Source organism: Urocitellus parryii, chromosome 9, assembly GCF_045843805.1.
Source record: "Urocitellus parryii isolate mUroPar1 chromosome 9, mUroPar1.hap1, whole genome shotgun sequence".
NCBI lineage: Eukaryota > Metazoa > Chordata > Mammalia > Rodentia > Sciuridae > Urocitellus > Urocitellus parryii.
Window position 1 is genome coordinate 139,204,507 of NC_135539.1, and position 16,286 is coordinate 139,220,792.

A 16,286-nucleotide genomic window follows, 5' to 3' on the forward strand; every position below is an offset into this window, starting at 1 on the left:
AAATAAAAAATAAAAAGAGCTGGGGATGTGACTTAGTGGAAAATTACCCCTTAGTTAAATCCCTAGTACCAAAAATAAATAGGAGGGTGGGACAGGCACTTTTGGTCTCCTTAGTGTGATTGCTTGGTACATCTTCCTCTGCTTCTTATTTTCTGGAGTTTAATTCCAATAAATACTGGTAATACGACTGGTGCAGTTGTAAATTGGGGGAGGGAGTAGGAGGCCATGAGAATCTGTGGATGTGGGCAGGAAAGGCTCTGAGGAAGGGGAGGATTCAACCTTAGGTAACCTAATGTGGTCTGGGAAACCCCTGTGACTCAGCTCCTGTACTCCCTATTTTGTGTATGTGTGTGAGTGTTATTCTCTCCCCTTACACAAATTATTTATACTGGAGAAGGCTTAGGTTCCAGCTGTACTTTAACGATGTTTTTCGAGATTAATCCTAATTCTATTTTCATACTCTTTGTTCCCTTGATGCTCCAAAATGAGAACTGTTCTTTCATGCCCCTGGGCATACATTTTTTTTTCCCTATTTGTAGATAGACATCATGCCTTTATTTTATTTGTCTCATTTCTATGTGGTGCTAAGGATGGAACCCAGTGCCTCACCCATGCTAGGCAAGTGCTCTGCCACTGCACCACAGCCCCGGCACCCCTGGGTGTACTTCTAATATCATGGCATTATCTACCACCTTTGGAAGGTAGAGTCAGTGACATGAGGAAGAGGGTTTTAACTCTCATAAAATTTTAAACTTTCTATGCACTGAGCATCAAATTACTTTAAACACTAGTTTTTACATGCACATCTCATTATATTTCTCTTACTAGATTATTACATTTCTCCAAGGCCTGACTGATGACTTATTCATTTTTTCCCCTTTTCCTCAGCCTTCCACACAACCCAACCCCCTCCTCAATTACATGGTGTTTATCTATAAAGGAGTTGGGTAGATAAGTCATCTATCCAACCTTTCTTAGTCCCAGTTTCAACTGTTGAAATAAGCGGGTATCTAAGGTTTTTCTGGCCTTCATATAACAAAGAATGCTATAGGTTGACAGTTACACATTCTAGAGCAATTTTAAAGCAGGTAGTCTCTTTAAAAACAATCACGCAGCATGCCAGGCATGTTGGCACTAGACTGTAATCCCAAAGGCTTGGAAGGCTGAAGCAGGAGGATGGAAAGTTCAAAGTCAGCAACTTATCAAGGCCTTGAGCAACTTGGTGAGACCCTGTCTCAAAATAAAAAGTAAAAAGACCTAGGAATGTGGCTCAGTGGTTAAATGCCCCTGGGTTCAATCTCTAGTTGAATAAATAATAAATGAATATAAATATAAAATAAATATAAATGAAGCATTACTGAAAATGCATATTTTTTAATCAAAAGAGTAACAATATAATCCAGCCATATAAGAAAATACATTGAAAAATTTCACAAAACTAAAAAATAAATATTAAAAATTCTCTCTCTCTCACTCTCTCTCTCTCTCTCTCTCTTTCTCTCCTCTCTCACTCTCTCTTAAAAAAAAAAAGAAAAATTTCACAAGGTACAATTTTAACTGATTTAACTATGATATACAAAACCACATTAATCTTTTTTTTTTTTTTTTTTTTTTTTTTTTTAGAGTTTCTGGGAAGAGCAAGACTGTATTTGACACTAAGTTGGGGCACGTGGGCTTAAGGCTATATTCCAGCTACCTGGAAGGCTGAGGCAGGAGAATTGAAAGTTTGAGGTCAACCTGGACAATGGATGGAGCCCCAGTCTCAAAAACAAAAACAACAATAAAAAAACATCTGGGGATGTAGCTCAGCCTAGCATGCCCAAAGCCCTAGGTTCAATCCCCAGTATTGCAAACAAGTTAACAAACAAAAAAAGAAAGGAAAAAAAGAGAAACTAAAGACTATAATGACATATACATAAAATTAATTAAAAATATTTTTTGTGTGCTTACTATGTGCTATATACTAAGTACTTTATATAAAATTACTCATTTAATTCTCATAGTATATTGATAGTGGAAGCAAGGGCAGAATCTAAATTTCTGGGCATTCCACATCATAATTAAATAAAACTAGTGCTTTAAATTGTTTTGAAGCTACAAAACAGTGATTTCTGGGTATAAGTGACTATAAAATATTTAAATGTTTATTTTAAGTCATATATTTTTGATCTATTATCTTAGCTGAAGGCAGTTCATAAAACACTATTCATTTCAGTGTATCAATACAAATTTCCTTGGATTAAGTGAATCATTCAATTTTAAGAGTATTGAAATTATATGTATATTTAAGTTTCAATATAATGTCTCATTCTTCTTTGGGGGCTGGGTGGAGGGTACTGGGGATTGAAACCAGGGCCTCCCACATGCTAGATAAGAGCACTACCACTGTGATATATCCCAGTCTTTTTTCTTTGAGACAGAGGCTGTATCAGTTACCCAGGCTGGCCTTGAACTTGTGATCCTCCTTCCTCAGGCTCCCAACTAGTTGGGATTACAAGTGTGTGCCATCATTATTCAATCTTATTTGTATTAATTAATTCACAACAAATCTCAACATCTGAACATCTGGGAATATATACCTGCAGATGAGGGGTTAACTTTTATAGTAACTCCAGTGTTTTGTAAAACAAAAAATTAAACAACAAAATCAGGAAAAAAAAAAAAAAGACCTTAATTCACTAGGTCAAATTTTAAAATAGCTGTTACTTTGGGAATAAAACTCAGTCTTTTTCACCCCTTGCTGAATCACCACAAGGGACAAAGTATCCAATATATCTCATTCTTGCAGTCTGTCCTCTATGTCTCATACTTTCAGTTCAAAATATACATGACTTTTCCTAGTTTTCATTGTAAACATTTAAAGTGTTTCTTCAAAACCAGTCTTCTTTTTTTGTAAAATATTTCTGCTTAGCTATATCATTTAAATGAATTTTGAGAAGCTCCTCTTTTAAACTTATTTTAGTTGAGATATTAATAAAATAAAAATAAATTTAACTTTCAAAATAATATTTTATAAGGGAACTCTGAAGGGTCTTTACCAACTGAGGTACAGCTATTAATATTTCAAAGAAATTATATTATCTAGGTTATTTGTAATGGAAGTTGAATCACTTGTTTCACCTAAACAGGGAAGTTGGCACGTTTGCCTAGCAACAGCAGCTAAAACCTTCTGTTGTGGAAGGTTCCCTGGGAGGGAGAAGGGAGGAGGAGGAAAAGCAAGAGGAACAGATTAATCTGTTTTCCTTTCAGGGGACAGAGGCCTGGTTGTTGGAGGTAGGAACTCTCTCTCCAAGAGACAGCCCTTAGATTAGCACAGGCTAACTTCATCCCCTTGTGGTAGTAGAGATTTAATCTCTGTAGTACTGGAGTTACTACAAAAGTTAACCCCTCATCTGCAGGTATATGTTCCCAGATGTTCAGCTGATGGCTGAAACTAAGGATAGTACTGAACCCTGTGTTTGTGTGTGTGTGTGTACATATATATATATATGTATATATAACATACATATATATAACATTTATATAATAAATATATAAATAATAGGGGCTGGGGATATGGCTCAATCAGTAGCGTGCTTGCCTGGCATGCGTGCGGCCTGGGTTCGATCCTCAGCACCACATACAAACAAAGATGTTGTGTCCGCCAAATACTAAAAAATAAATATTGAAATTCTCTCTCACTCTCTCTTTAAAAAAAATATAAATAATATATACATTTCTTCTGCACATACATAGTTATGATAAATTTAATTTATGAATGAGTCACAGTAAGAGATTAACAACAGTAATAAAATAGGGCAATTATAACAATATACTATAACAAATCATTTAAAACTCATGAATTGTTTATTTCTGGAATTTTCCATTTAATATTTCAGACAGCAGTTTTCTAAGGATGACATACCACAGAAACTTCAGCTAAGAGGGTACTGCTGTATTCAGTAGGCTGACAGGAAGGTATAGATTTAGCCCACCTCAAAGGCAGTATATTTAATCAATATAGAGTCATCAATAGGTCTTCTAAAGAGCTGAAATCTTAGTTGCTGGCAGTGTTATCAACTAAAAGGAGTTCTTCCTTGGCAAGTTTAAGAAGGTATGTGATATGTTTTACAAATAATATAAAAACTATGGGTCACAGAGATTCACTTTATTGAGTTAGGGACAGAAGTTTCTTAACAATTTTTTTCTTTGATTGATGTACATAACGAAGAAAGGACAGAAGAACGAATTCTCTGCTCTCTTGGTCAAGAATCGAAGCAAGTCGCAGAGTGGAGTGGAGACTATTAAATGGGTGTTGAAATTAACAAAATTTGTACGATATTAAATGAACTTCATTTCTATCCCTTCTCAAAAGCAGGGGATTGGCTAAATGGTCCTGCCTTGAAGCTCTCTCCCATTCTCAAACCCAGACAACATCCTTTTCATAAGGAGCAAGAAACTTTGCAGTCACAGGTTAGCGTCCAGATGCAGGAGCTCTTCCAGGCGGAAGCTGTCCCTTTCCACCCCCTATAGTTCTTATTGTTCACGTTGCTCCAAAGACGTTTCCGAGCAGCGACTGGCCTGGCCTCTGGGTGGTTCCCTGCGGGGGAGGCGCAACTCTTTGGGGACGTTAGGAGCGGGGTGGCGAAAGGGCAAAGCCGGCGTGGCGGGGAGCCTGGACAGAGGGTAGCGGGGAAAGCACACGTGGGGGAGACGTGGAAGGGACGGCCCACTCCGGGAGCGTGGGACCGCAGCCGGGACGCGGGCGCCGCCGAGCAGCCCACCTCCACTCGTCCCGGCCCGAGGGCGCTCGCAGCACCCCCACCCGGCCGCGCGCGGGCGACTCCACCGCCCGCCCCGCCCCGGGGGCGGAGCCTCTCCGGGCCACGCCCCTGTCTCCGGGGCGGGCCGGAGTCTGAGGAAGAGGAAGGGGACGAGGACAACGAGCGGCGGGGCGGCGGAGGACGCGGAGGAGGAAGAGGAGGCCGACCTACAAGATGGCCCCTGCTGCAGGAGCGGCCTCGGCAGCAGCAGGTGGGGGGCTGGAGGCGGCGCTGGCGGCAGCGGCCGAGGCCCGGCGGCCTGGGACAGAGTCAGCGTCGATGGTAGCAGCGGCGGCGGCGGCGGCTGCCGCGGCGGTGGCGACGGCCGCGGGGACGCGGAGCTGAGAGGAGCTGCTGCTCGGACCAGCGCGGTGAGCGAGCGGCGGCCGCGGCGGGGAACAATGGGCGGCGGCGGAGGTTCGTCCCGCCCTGCGCCGCCGGCGGCCGGGCCCGTCCGCAGCCGGCGTCCGCAGGCCTCAGGCCGCCGCGCGAGCCGGGGCGGGGGCGCCGGGCGGGGGGCGCGCAGCGAGTGCAGCGGGGCGGGCGGCGGCGGGCGGGGCGGCAGCGGGCAGGCCGCTCCGCTGGCCGCCGAGGCCCGCGGGGTCCTTTTCCCCGGGCTCCGGGACGACGGCCCAGTCTTCCTTCTCCTGTCGGCGAGGGGAAATTGCGTGTGCAGGTGTCTTCAGGAAAAAACAAAAAGCGGCCCAAGTGCCACCACCACCGCAGCCGAGTGGCTGTAGCCGGGGTGGAGGGCGTCTCTCTGCAGACCGCCCGGAGCGGCGGCTCCCGGCAGCGGTTGTGCGGCGTCCCGGGGGACGGCGACCTGAGTGTAGGGCCCGGTGGAGCCGGCAGCGTTACCTCTTGAGAGCCCGGAACAGCCCCAGAAACTCAGACAAAGCCACTGACTGGCAACGCGCAAATTGTAATGTTGGGATAGAACTTTTATTCAGACGAGCCGTTTTGAATTATTAACGTGCAGCCGAAGGAGCATTAAGCAGCATAAAATGGACTTCAGGAAGCACTTCTTCAGCCCTGAGAGGTGCTTCTGGGGTCCTGTCCGGTGTTCTAATCTCGCCTTTTCCTTATTTTGTCCTAAAATTATTCAAAAGGCCAACTTTTGCCTCTTGGCTTTGAAATATCAAAAGCACATTTTGTAAGATTTCAAAACTTCTACCAGTACTTTTCAAATATTAGAAACAGCTATGGTTCTGTTGTGTTTACGCTGAAGGGGACAGACAGCTCTTTCCATTCTATTTGCTCCTCTGTACTTTAGTAGTGTCTCAGCTTTCAAAGTTAGCCACTAATTTTCCTAAACTTAAGTTTTCAAGGCATTTACCACATTAATTTCCAAGTGAAGAAGAAAAGATCTAAGTTATTTCTCTTCCAGATTGTAACTTCGTGCACAGAAATTGATATTAAAATTGCTTGGATATATCCAAGAACATTGCTTTCCACTGTTTTTTAACTTTCAATTGCAGGGTTCATCTAAGGGATTTATTCATATTCTAGAGAGGAAGATTGATTTGGGCAGACAAGATACCAGTTACTATCTTTGATCTATTTTAAGGGTAAATTTCTGATAAGGATTGGTTCCTGTTTGCAATAATTGAAAGCCTTGTCGGGTTATGTGAAGTTTAATAAGTAACACTATTCTAATTCTTAGTTCTTCCGAAAAAATTGGTGGTGAATACACTAGCAATTGAGTGAACATGGAGGCTAACCTAAGTTGTTTAGGATTTGGAGTGAAAGAATGTTCATTTTATGCCTACCATAAATAATGTTGTGGATGTTCAGCTTTCACATGGCTCCTGCTAATGTGACTTTTTTGGGAATAAGTAATTCAGAAAGAACACTTTTTCCCCTCAGCCCATAGAGTCCAAGTAAAGTCTATATTATAGGGATGCTTGAATTTATTTGTGCCCCAAAGTCTATTAGAACAATTGTACTGATTTGTGAGTTTGTAATTTTCAAGTATTCAGTGTGCTTGGTTGTGGGGGAAAAAAAAAAAAACTCATTATGTTGTATCATGGATTTAATTTAAAATGTTTGATAACATTTTCCTGAAACAAAGATTTTTTTTTTTTTAAAGAGAGAGTGAGAGAGTGAGAGAGAGAGAGAGAGAATTTTTAATATTTATTTTTTAGTTCTCGGTGGACACAACATCTTTGTTGGTATGTGGTGCTGAGGATCGAACCCGGGCCGCACGCATGCCAGGCGAGCGCGCTACCGCTTGAGCCACATCCCCAGCCCCGAAACAAAGATTTTTTTAAGTGGGAAAATTTTCTATTTGAAATTGAATATTGAGCCAGTAATTTTTGGGTTGAGTCTGGGTCCCTATTTTCTGTTTAATATTGAGAAGTTTTTTAGGGAATTGTTTATTTATTTGTCAAAACTATCATGAGAGCCCATGGAGGTGACCTGCACCTGTAATCCTAATGACTCTGGAGGCTGAGGCAGGAGGATTATAAATTCAAGGCCAGCCTCAGTAACTTACCAAGGCCCTAAGCAACTTAGCAAGATCCTGTCTCAGAATAAAAAGGACCTGCTGAGGATGTAGAGTGCTTGCCTGGCATGCAGGAGGCCCTCAGGTCAATTTTCAGCAATACACACACACACACACACACAAAGAAAATAAAAAATAAAAAGGACCATGGATGTAGCTTAGTGGTGAAGGGCCCCTGGGTTTAATCCCCAATGCAAGAAAAACCTGTTAAGTGATTTGTGATTCCTCTATTGTCATATCTTCAAGTTCAGTGGGTCTCATTTCAGTTCATATTTTCTCCAGTAATATTTAAACATTTCCTTTATTTTGGAACCATATTTTAAGAATTATAATTAACATATGTTTGATTCATTTGAAGAGATTGGAAAAGGGAATTTCAGATAAAATAAAATTACATTTTTTCAGAGCATATTTTTTTTGAATGAGTAAAAACGTCTCATTTAATCTCTAGTTATGCTACAGTATTTGTGGGTTATTTTGGTACCAGGGATGTTTAACCACTGAGCCATATACCAGCTCTTTCTGTTTTTTCTATTTTTTATTTTGAGACAGGGTCTCCTGAGTTGCTCAGGGCTTTTGTAAGTTGTTGAGGCTGCTTTGAATTTGGGATCCTGCCACCTGAGATATTTTACTGGTGTAGACTCTGAGGCTGGAAAAAGCTAAATAACTAGCAAAAAAAGTCACATAATTACTAGATAAAAGAGCTTACTCAGACTAGGGTTTTATGTCCCAGCTGCTTTACTGCTGTCACCATGTGTCACTATTAAACTTTGAAGCAATTTGGGCACAGTGGTGCTCACCTGTAATCCCAGCAACTCAGAAGGTTGAAGCAGGACGAGGATCACAGGTTTGAGGCTAGCGGGGCAATTTAGGGAGACTATCTCAAAATAAAAAGGGCTGGGAATGCAACTTCATGGTAACATGCCCCTGGGATCAGTCCCAAGTACTGCAAAACAAAACAACCTTGAAGCATCTTCCGTGATGACAGTTGTTTTTTTTTTTTAAACTGTGAACAGTTTTGAAATACTGTACTTGCCCTTACCTCTAATTTCCTTTTTAATATTATTTGTACCCTGCCAAATATTCACTTATATGGTGAAGAAATTGTTCAGTCTTGCAAACCACAAAGTAACACTTGCTTTTGTTTTTATTAGATCTGAATGCTATGAAATATAGAAATTTATATCATTTATATAGGACAGATTTGTGACCTTGCTGTGATTGTTTCATGGTTTTAACTTGTTATGTAAATAGTTACTAAATGGTACCTTTAAAATATTTTGTGAAAATTTAAAAATTAATAACATTCAATGCTGTTAAAGTTTGGTCAGCTAATATTTATAATTATTCATTTCTAAATTTTTTTTTCTTTAGGCATTTAGAATTCTGAAGGCTTTTATTTTTTCTTTATATCTTAGGATTTGATGTGGAGTTTGATGGGGTCTAGTCAGTCTCTTTTGCATATATCTTGAAGGCAGTCAGCATCCAACAAAATGAAAACTGATAAATGATCCCTGTTAGAGGAACACCTCAGATCAGGATGTTCCTTGGCACAGTATTCTGACCTGGTTTAGCTTTGGCCCTGTCTATGCTCAGGGGTTAGGTATTCTTTAGAATTTGATTCAGAGGACTTAACTTCTCAGATTGACCTGTATAACAAAATAGTCAAATTTTAAAATGAGCCTGTTCTCTGGGATCCATTTTAAGATCCCCTTTTCTTTTACTTAATCAAGGAGTCTAGAGTGGATTTGAACAGGCCTTGGAAGTTATAGACATTTACACAAAGGAATTTTTATGAGTCCAGAGTTTCTCTAAGTATTTCCTTTTTTAAAATATATTTTTAGTTGTAGATGAGCACAATACCTTTATTTTATTTATTTTTACGTGGTGCTGAGGATCTAACTAAGTGCCTCACACATGCTAGGCAAGTGCTCTCTCTCTGAGCTACAACTCTAGCCCCTCTAAGTATTTATTATATTTCTAATATTTTCAAGTGTGAGGTTTACCAATCTTCAGTAATGTTTCCCTATGTACCCAAGACAGTTAGCTTCAGTATATTTATTTTTATCCATTATTATTTAGACTTGAGCCTGTTTACTTCTTATGTAATATTTTTGTTTGCTTTCTGTATACTAGGTGAGAAACTAATTATTAATTCATAATGTTTTCCTGGCATTGGTTATGCCCCTCAGTGATTATTACTGTGCATATATAATAATAATTTAACTTGTAATCATTTTTATCTAAAAATCTCTTAAGATCCAAATAACATTAGGATATAGTAGCAGTGTTTTTTGTTTTTTTGTTTGTTTGTTTTTGGTACTGGGAATTGAACTTGGGTGCTTAACCATCGAGCCACATCCCTAGCCCTTTTTTTATATTTTGTTTAGAGACAGGGTCTCCCTAAGTTGCAAGTGCCTCCCTAAGTTGCTGAGGCTGTCTTTGAACTCAGGATCCTCCTACCTCCAGCCTGTCACTGGAATTACAGGCATGCACCACCACGCCCAACTCAGCAGGGAGTCAGTTTTATCTATGTATTAACATACAATTTTTTTACTGAGGGAAAAAAATCACATTACATAAAATTAACCATTTTAAAGTGAACAGTTAGTGGCATTTAGTATATTTACAGTGTTGTGCAACTACCACTTTAATTCATCACCCCGAAATTCCCCTAGCAATTGCTAATCCCTAGCAATCACTATTCTGCTTTCTATTTCTGAGGATTTAAATGACATTAAATTCAAACAAGATTGAGGAAAAGACTACGTACAAGTGAAATTGCCAAAAACAAGCAATAACAACAAAAAACCTTTGGGGTGTGCTTGCTAGGAATAATCATGCATGTAGGGTTGCTCATTCTTTGCATCCCTACTTTAGATATCATAAACATGCTGTCAGGAACTCAATATGGAAGAAACAGTTGAGAGTCACAGCTGTTTTTGGTTTTAGCTTTGATCAAAAGAGTTTAGTTTCTTAAACTCATTTGTATTTCTTCATTGAGTTGTGGAAATTAACTAAAATTTAACGTTCTATACAAATGTGAGCAATTGATACTTATTTAATCTCTTATCTAGAACATGTTTGCCTTTTAGTTTTTCTTAATATACAGAAGAAATTGAAATACATTACTTGAGGTTACATTAGAATTAGACTTTTAGAATTAGATTGAAATTCTTTCATATCGTTGACTCCAACTTTATAACTACTCAATTAATCTTTGAGAACACTAGAGTTATGATTTACCTGACATGACGTTTATTAATTTATTGTTGAATAATTTTAGGGAGTCTTGTTGTGTTGCCTGGGCTGGTCTCAAACTTGTGGCTCCTCAATTGATCCTCTTGTTTCCTCAGCCTCCTGAGTAGCTGGGGCTACAAGTCTGTGCCGCCACACCTGGTGTTTTGAATAAATTCTAGAAACCTTAGTCTTAATCCTATTCTTGATGATTATGGAGGCAATTGGTTTGTAACACTTTTTAAAAAAAATAAAGAATAATAAAAATGGACTAATATCTTTAATTCAAAATAATACTTCTAATTAATTGAAATCTTAAAATGTATGATGAACAGTGAAAAATACATTTCTTGTTATTAGTAAAGATTTATAGGGGCTGGGGATGTGGCTCCAGCGGTAGCACACTCGCTTGGCATGCATGCAGCCCGGGTTCGATCCTCAGCACCACATACAAAACAAAGATGTTGTGTCCACCGATAACTAAAAAATAAATATTAAAAAAAAAAAGATTTGTAGTGGAGAGATCTAAATGGAAGAATTTAATTTTTTAAAAAAATTTGTTCTACTTAGATATACTTGGCAATAGAATGCATTTTGACAAATCATATATAAATGGAGTATAACTTCTCATTTGTCTGGTTGTACATGATGTAGAATTACACAGGTCATGTAATCATATATGCACATAGGGTACTTTATCCAATTCATTCTACTGTCATTCCTACCCCCATGTCCCCTCCCCTCTTTTCACTTCCCTCTGTCTAGTCCAAAATAAGGATTTAAATTTTGAAATGAATCTTTCTCTCCTTTTTATAAAAATATTCACAACTCAGTAAATTTTTTCTAGGAAAAGATCAAGTCTATAATATTTGAATTTCTGTGATTTCATATTTGCGTCAGTAGCATTTTGAGTTTTTATTTTTTTGCAGATCTAGGGAGTGAACTTAGGGCCTCATGCATGCTAGGCAGGGGCTCTGCTTCAAACTTTATAATTCCTCATTCCTAAAAACAGAAATGGTAATATCTTTTTTTAAAGGTTGTTTGGAAATTTGAATGATATAATATATATTTTTACTGTTGTACCTAATAACTAGTACCCATTTAATACATTTTATGTTCTTTAAGTTCTGTTTACAAAAGTAATTTTAGAAAGGTTTTTATTTAAAATGTTTGAAAAAGTTGTATAATATTTTAATATTAAAGCAACATAAAAACTGTACAATTCAGAATTAACTGTACATGTAGTGGCAGTGGCAGTCAGAAATAAAGTAATTTTTAAAGTAATTATTAAAACATTAATTGTACACATTTATGGGATTCACTGATACTGCATATCATGCATTGATCATGTTCATCTACCTTCTTCTACCCTCTTCCTGAAATAATTCTTTTTTTAAAAAAATTATTATTTTTTTTTAGTTTTAGATGGACCAATATCTTTATTTATTTTTATGTGGTGCTGAAGATCGAACCCACTGCCTTGCATGTGTGAGGCAAACGCTGTACTGCTGAGCTAAAAACCCAGCCCCATTCCTGAAATAATTCTTAATATTACCATTCTCATTTTCTTCTCATATCAATCTTTCATTTTTTAAAAAATAGTTTTTAGTTGTCAATGGATCTCTTATTTATTTATTTATTTATTTATTTATATGTGGTGCTGAGGATTGAACCCAGGACCTCACACTTGTCAGGCAAGCACTCTACCGCTGAGCCACAACCCCAGCCCTCAATCTTTCATTTTTACATTTGCCTGTGCTGTTCAATACCGGGTGCTGGCTGCATGTATTATTTAAGTTCTGGGTTTATAGAAAAATTGTATAAAAAGTAGAATTCTCTAAAGTTTCCTGTGTTGGCATTTTGTATTTGTATAGTGCATTTCTTATAATGCATTTGTTAAACTTGATGAACCATTATTAACCACAATTGACTACAGATTTTAGGTTAGCTACTCTGGAAGGCTGATGCAGGAGGATTGCAAGTTGTAGACCAGCCTGGGCACATTAGCAAGACCCTGTCTAAAATATAAAAATAAATTTAAAGGTCTGGGGATACAGTACAGTATTAGAGCACCCTTGGGTTAAAACAAATAAAACCCATGGTTTACATTAGGTTTCATGCTTGTGTCATTGTACAATTCTGTGAGTTTTGTCATATGGCTGATGTTATGTGTCCACTCTATTGTAGAGTCTTGAAGAACAGTTTCACTGCCTTAAAAATGCCCTGTGTTTCGGTTTTTTTTTTTATCTCTTTCATCTCCCTCTAAACCCCTCGTGAGCACTGATCTTTTTACTGTTTCCATAGTTTTGCCTCTTGAATGTCACATGGTTGAAGTCATACAGTATGTAGTTTTTTCATAATGGTTTCTTTCACTTAGCGAAATGTGTTTAAGGTTCTTTCATATCTTTTCATGACTTGAAAGCTCATTTCGTCTTACCTCTTACCCCTGAATAATAGTCTATGATTGGATAAATTTACATTTTATTTAAATAACATTTAATTTAGTCTACAGTCTCACCAGCACATTTCAAGGGCTTAATAAACACACATGGTAAATGGCTGCACATTGAAAAGCACTTACATGTTCAAGGTTCAGTTCTTTATTTATCTTCACTCTGAGGAACTTAAACAATTTACATTTTTTCCTTAAGCCTGTATTTTCAGTACTTTCTAATCCTAATAGTAAGGTTTTTCATGTTTCTCTTCGTAACATCTTTTATTCCATTCTTCTTTGTCCCTAAAATCTGGAGCTATCTTTTTCTTTTGTATTTTTCTCTAAACCTTTTGAATATTTAGGGAAGATATATAGGTCTCAGAACCAATAAACGGCAGAGTTGGGATTAAAATCTGGATCTCCTTTTTCTGGTTTTCTCTTGGGATTGCCACTGGGTTGCTTTTATAAATTATAAGCCCCTTTGAAGAGGTTATTTGGGACTAATTATATACTTTGTAATTTAAAATATTATGCTGTCAGGTATAAGGCGTGAGGATGACTCTAGTCTCCTGGAGTTCAAGACCAGCCTGAGCAACATAGAAAGACCTGTCTGCAGAAAGAAAAAGAGATAAAGGAAGAAAGAAAGATATGGGGGTTAGTGTAGTCCAGTGTTCACCTGGGTTCAATCACCAGTGTCTGTCTCTCTCTTTCTCTCTTGGGTTCAATCCCCAGTGTGTGTGTGTGTGTGTGTGTGTGTGTGTCTCTCCCTCTCCCTCTCTCCCCCCCCCCTTTTCTCCCCCGGGGTTCAATCCCCAGTGTCTGTCTGTCTCTCACTCCTGGGTTCAATCTCCAGTGTGTATCTCTGTCTTTCTGTCTCTCTCACATGCACATACACGTGCGCACACACACGTGTGCATGCCTTATATCAGTCTCTCTTACTTTTCAGGTAAATTGTATTTGTACTTAGTCTTTTGGTAAAGGTGGCTACACTGTATATGGTCTTGATTTTTACCCTCTCTGTACTAGTTATACTTGCTGACAAAGCCTTTTTTGTGAGGACATTCTGTAGTAGTAGACCCAGCAATTTGGGAGGCTGAGGCAAGTTCAAAACCAGTTTGACCAACTTAGTGAGACCTTGTCTCAAACTAAAACATAAAAAGGTCTGGGGATGTAACTCAGTGGTAGAATACCCCCCTGGATTCAATTCCCAGTATCACAAAGGGGAAAAAAACATAGTAGTCTTTCATATGTAAGTACTATACTTTTAAAACACCTAAATTTTAATCTTCATTTTGAAATGCTTTCCCTGTAATTACTGCTTTTAAAATCCTTATTGTATATGTGGATTTTATTTATTTTTTTTAGTTGTAGATGGACATAATTTTTATGTGGTGCTGAGGATTGGACCCAGTGCCTCATGTGTGTGAGGCAGGTGTTCTACCATTGAGCCACAACCCCAGCCCCATATGTGAATTTTTATACTAAATACCTCAATGAGAGCAGTTTGCCTTTTTCTTCCTTCCTTCCTTCCTTCCTTCCTTCCTTCCTTCCTTCCTTCCTTCCTTCCTTCCTTCCTTCCCTCCCTCCCTCCCTCCCTCCCTCCCTCTTTTGGTGGGGATTAAACCAAGGGCCTTGTGCACACAAGGCAGGTACTCTACCAACTGAACTGTATCCCCGGGCCTCATCTGTTTTGATTAAAACTGTCACTCTGCTTAAATCTAGCCTATCATTAAATTAAATTTATTAAAAAATAATTCCTGTTATCCCACAAGCTTGGGAGGCTGAGGCAGGAGGATCAAGAGTTCAAAGCCAGCCTCAGCAATTTAGTGAGATGCTAAGCAACTCACTTGAGACCCTGTCTCTAAATAAAATACAAAAAAGGGGTTAGGGGTGTGACTCAATGGTTAAGTGCCCCTGGATTTATTCCCCCCTCACCCCCCCCACACACCCCGACACCAAAATAAGAAATAAATCGTTTTTTAAGAAGTCAAGTTGTGGTTTTGTTTGTTTTAGTACTGGTAATTGAACCTAGGGGTACTTAACCAATGAACACCCCCTTTTTTATTTTCAGTATCTTACTAAGTGGCTGAGGTTGACCTTGAACTTTCGGTCCTCCTGACTCAGTCTCCCATAAAAAAGGATTATAGGCATGTACCACTGCACCTGGCATATTGTGAGGTTTTTGAATTGATCCATTATTTGAGTCAGTTTCATGGGGGAAATGTCATTTTACTGTGTACGTTTAGATGAAAGCCTACTCCTATAACTAAGCCAATTTATATTAGTAATAGAAATTATTTTTGTAACCTAAAAAGGATTACATCTGAAGGGAAAATATTTTATCATCATAACTGAATTATAGACAGAAATTAACTAAGATAAATTTTCTCATTTTAGATTCTAATTTTCTAAAGATTAAGAATAATATACTTACTTAACCTGTCCCTGTAGCTTCTATAGATTATATTATAAGGATGTGTGTGTGTGTGTGTGTGTGTAGTGGGGGATCTGGGGATTGGACCCATAGCTTTATACATGCTAGACATGCATTTGATGGTTTTTGAAATAAGGAAATTCTTAGAATAAAAAATGCAGAAATCTTTTTTAAATGCATATAAGAATAGTTTAGGGGCTGGTGTTTTTGCTCAGTGGTAGAGCATTTGCCTGGCATGTGTGAGGCACTGGGTTCAATCTTCAACACCACAAAAAAAAAAAATTATTAAAATAAAGATATTGTGTCCATCTACAACTAAAATAGTAAATAATAATAACAACAACTTTGAATTTTACAAAGCCTAGTACAGGTAATATTCTTTTGAAGGCATTGTTGAATTTTTGTCCTTGGTGCTAGGCATTAAGCCCAGGTTCTTATATGTGCTAAGCGTTTGTTCTACCACTGAGCTATACCCCCAACCCTAAGCATCACTGAATGTTAAATAGTACCTGTTCCCCTGGTAATTGACTAAACATTAATTCATTCTACTCAGATTGTTAAAATAAAATTTTACCTTATAATAACTCTTCATACAACATCTTGTATACTTATGGACCATTTAGATATCGTCTTCTGTGAAATGTCTTTTCAAATCTTTTGCTCTTTATATACATTGAGTTGTTTGTTGTAAAACAATATTACATAGTTAAATGACTGGCAATTATGATGAGGATGGAGGAAGTCAAGAAGTAGGCCGGACTAAAAGCTCAGTTAAGAGGTTACTGTGTGGTCCAGATCATCAGGGCTATATCCTGAGTTTCTAGGGCACTATCTTTGCACATAGTAGATGCTCAATAAGTTTTTTTTTAAATAAAT

At 38.4% G+C, this 16,286-nt stretch overlaps 1 protein-coding gene across 1 annotated transcript in view; it reads left to right on the forward strand.

The window, feature by feature from the left end:
* The first annotated feature begins 4,919 nt into the window (after positions 1-4,919).
* Positions 4,920-16,286, forward strand: part of Rc3h1 (ring finger and CCCH-type domains 1) — a 79,792-nt gene continuing 68,425 nt past the window's right edge. The window contains exon 1 of the mRNA XM_026388506.2: positions 4,920-5,173. The gene's annotated coding sequence lies outside the window, so the exon portion shown is untranslated. The remainder of the gene's footprint in view (positions 5,174-16,286) is intronic.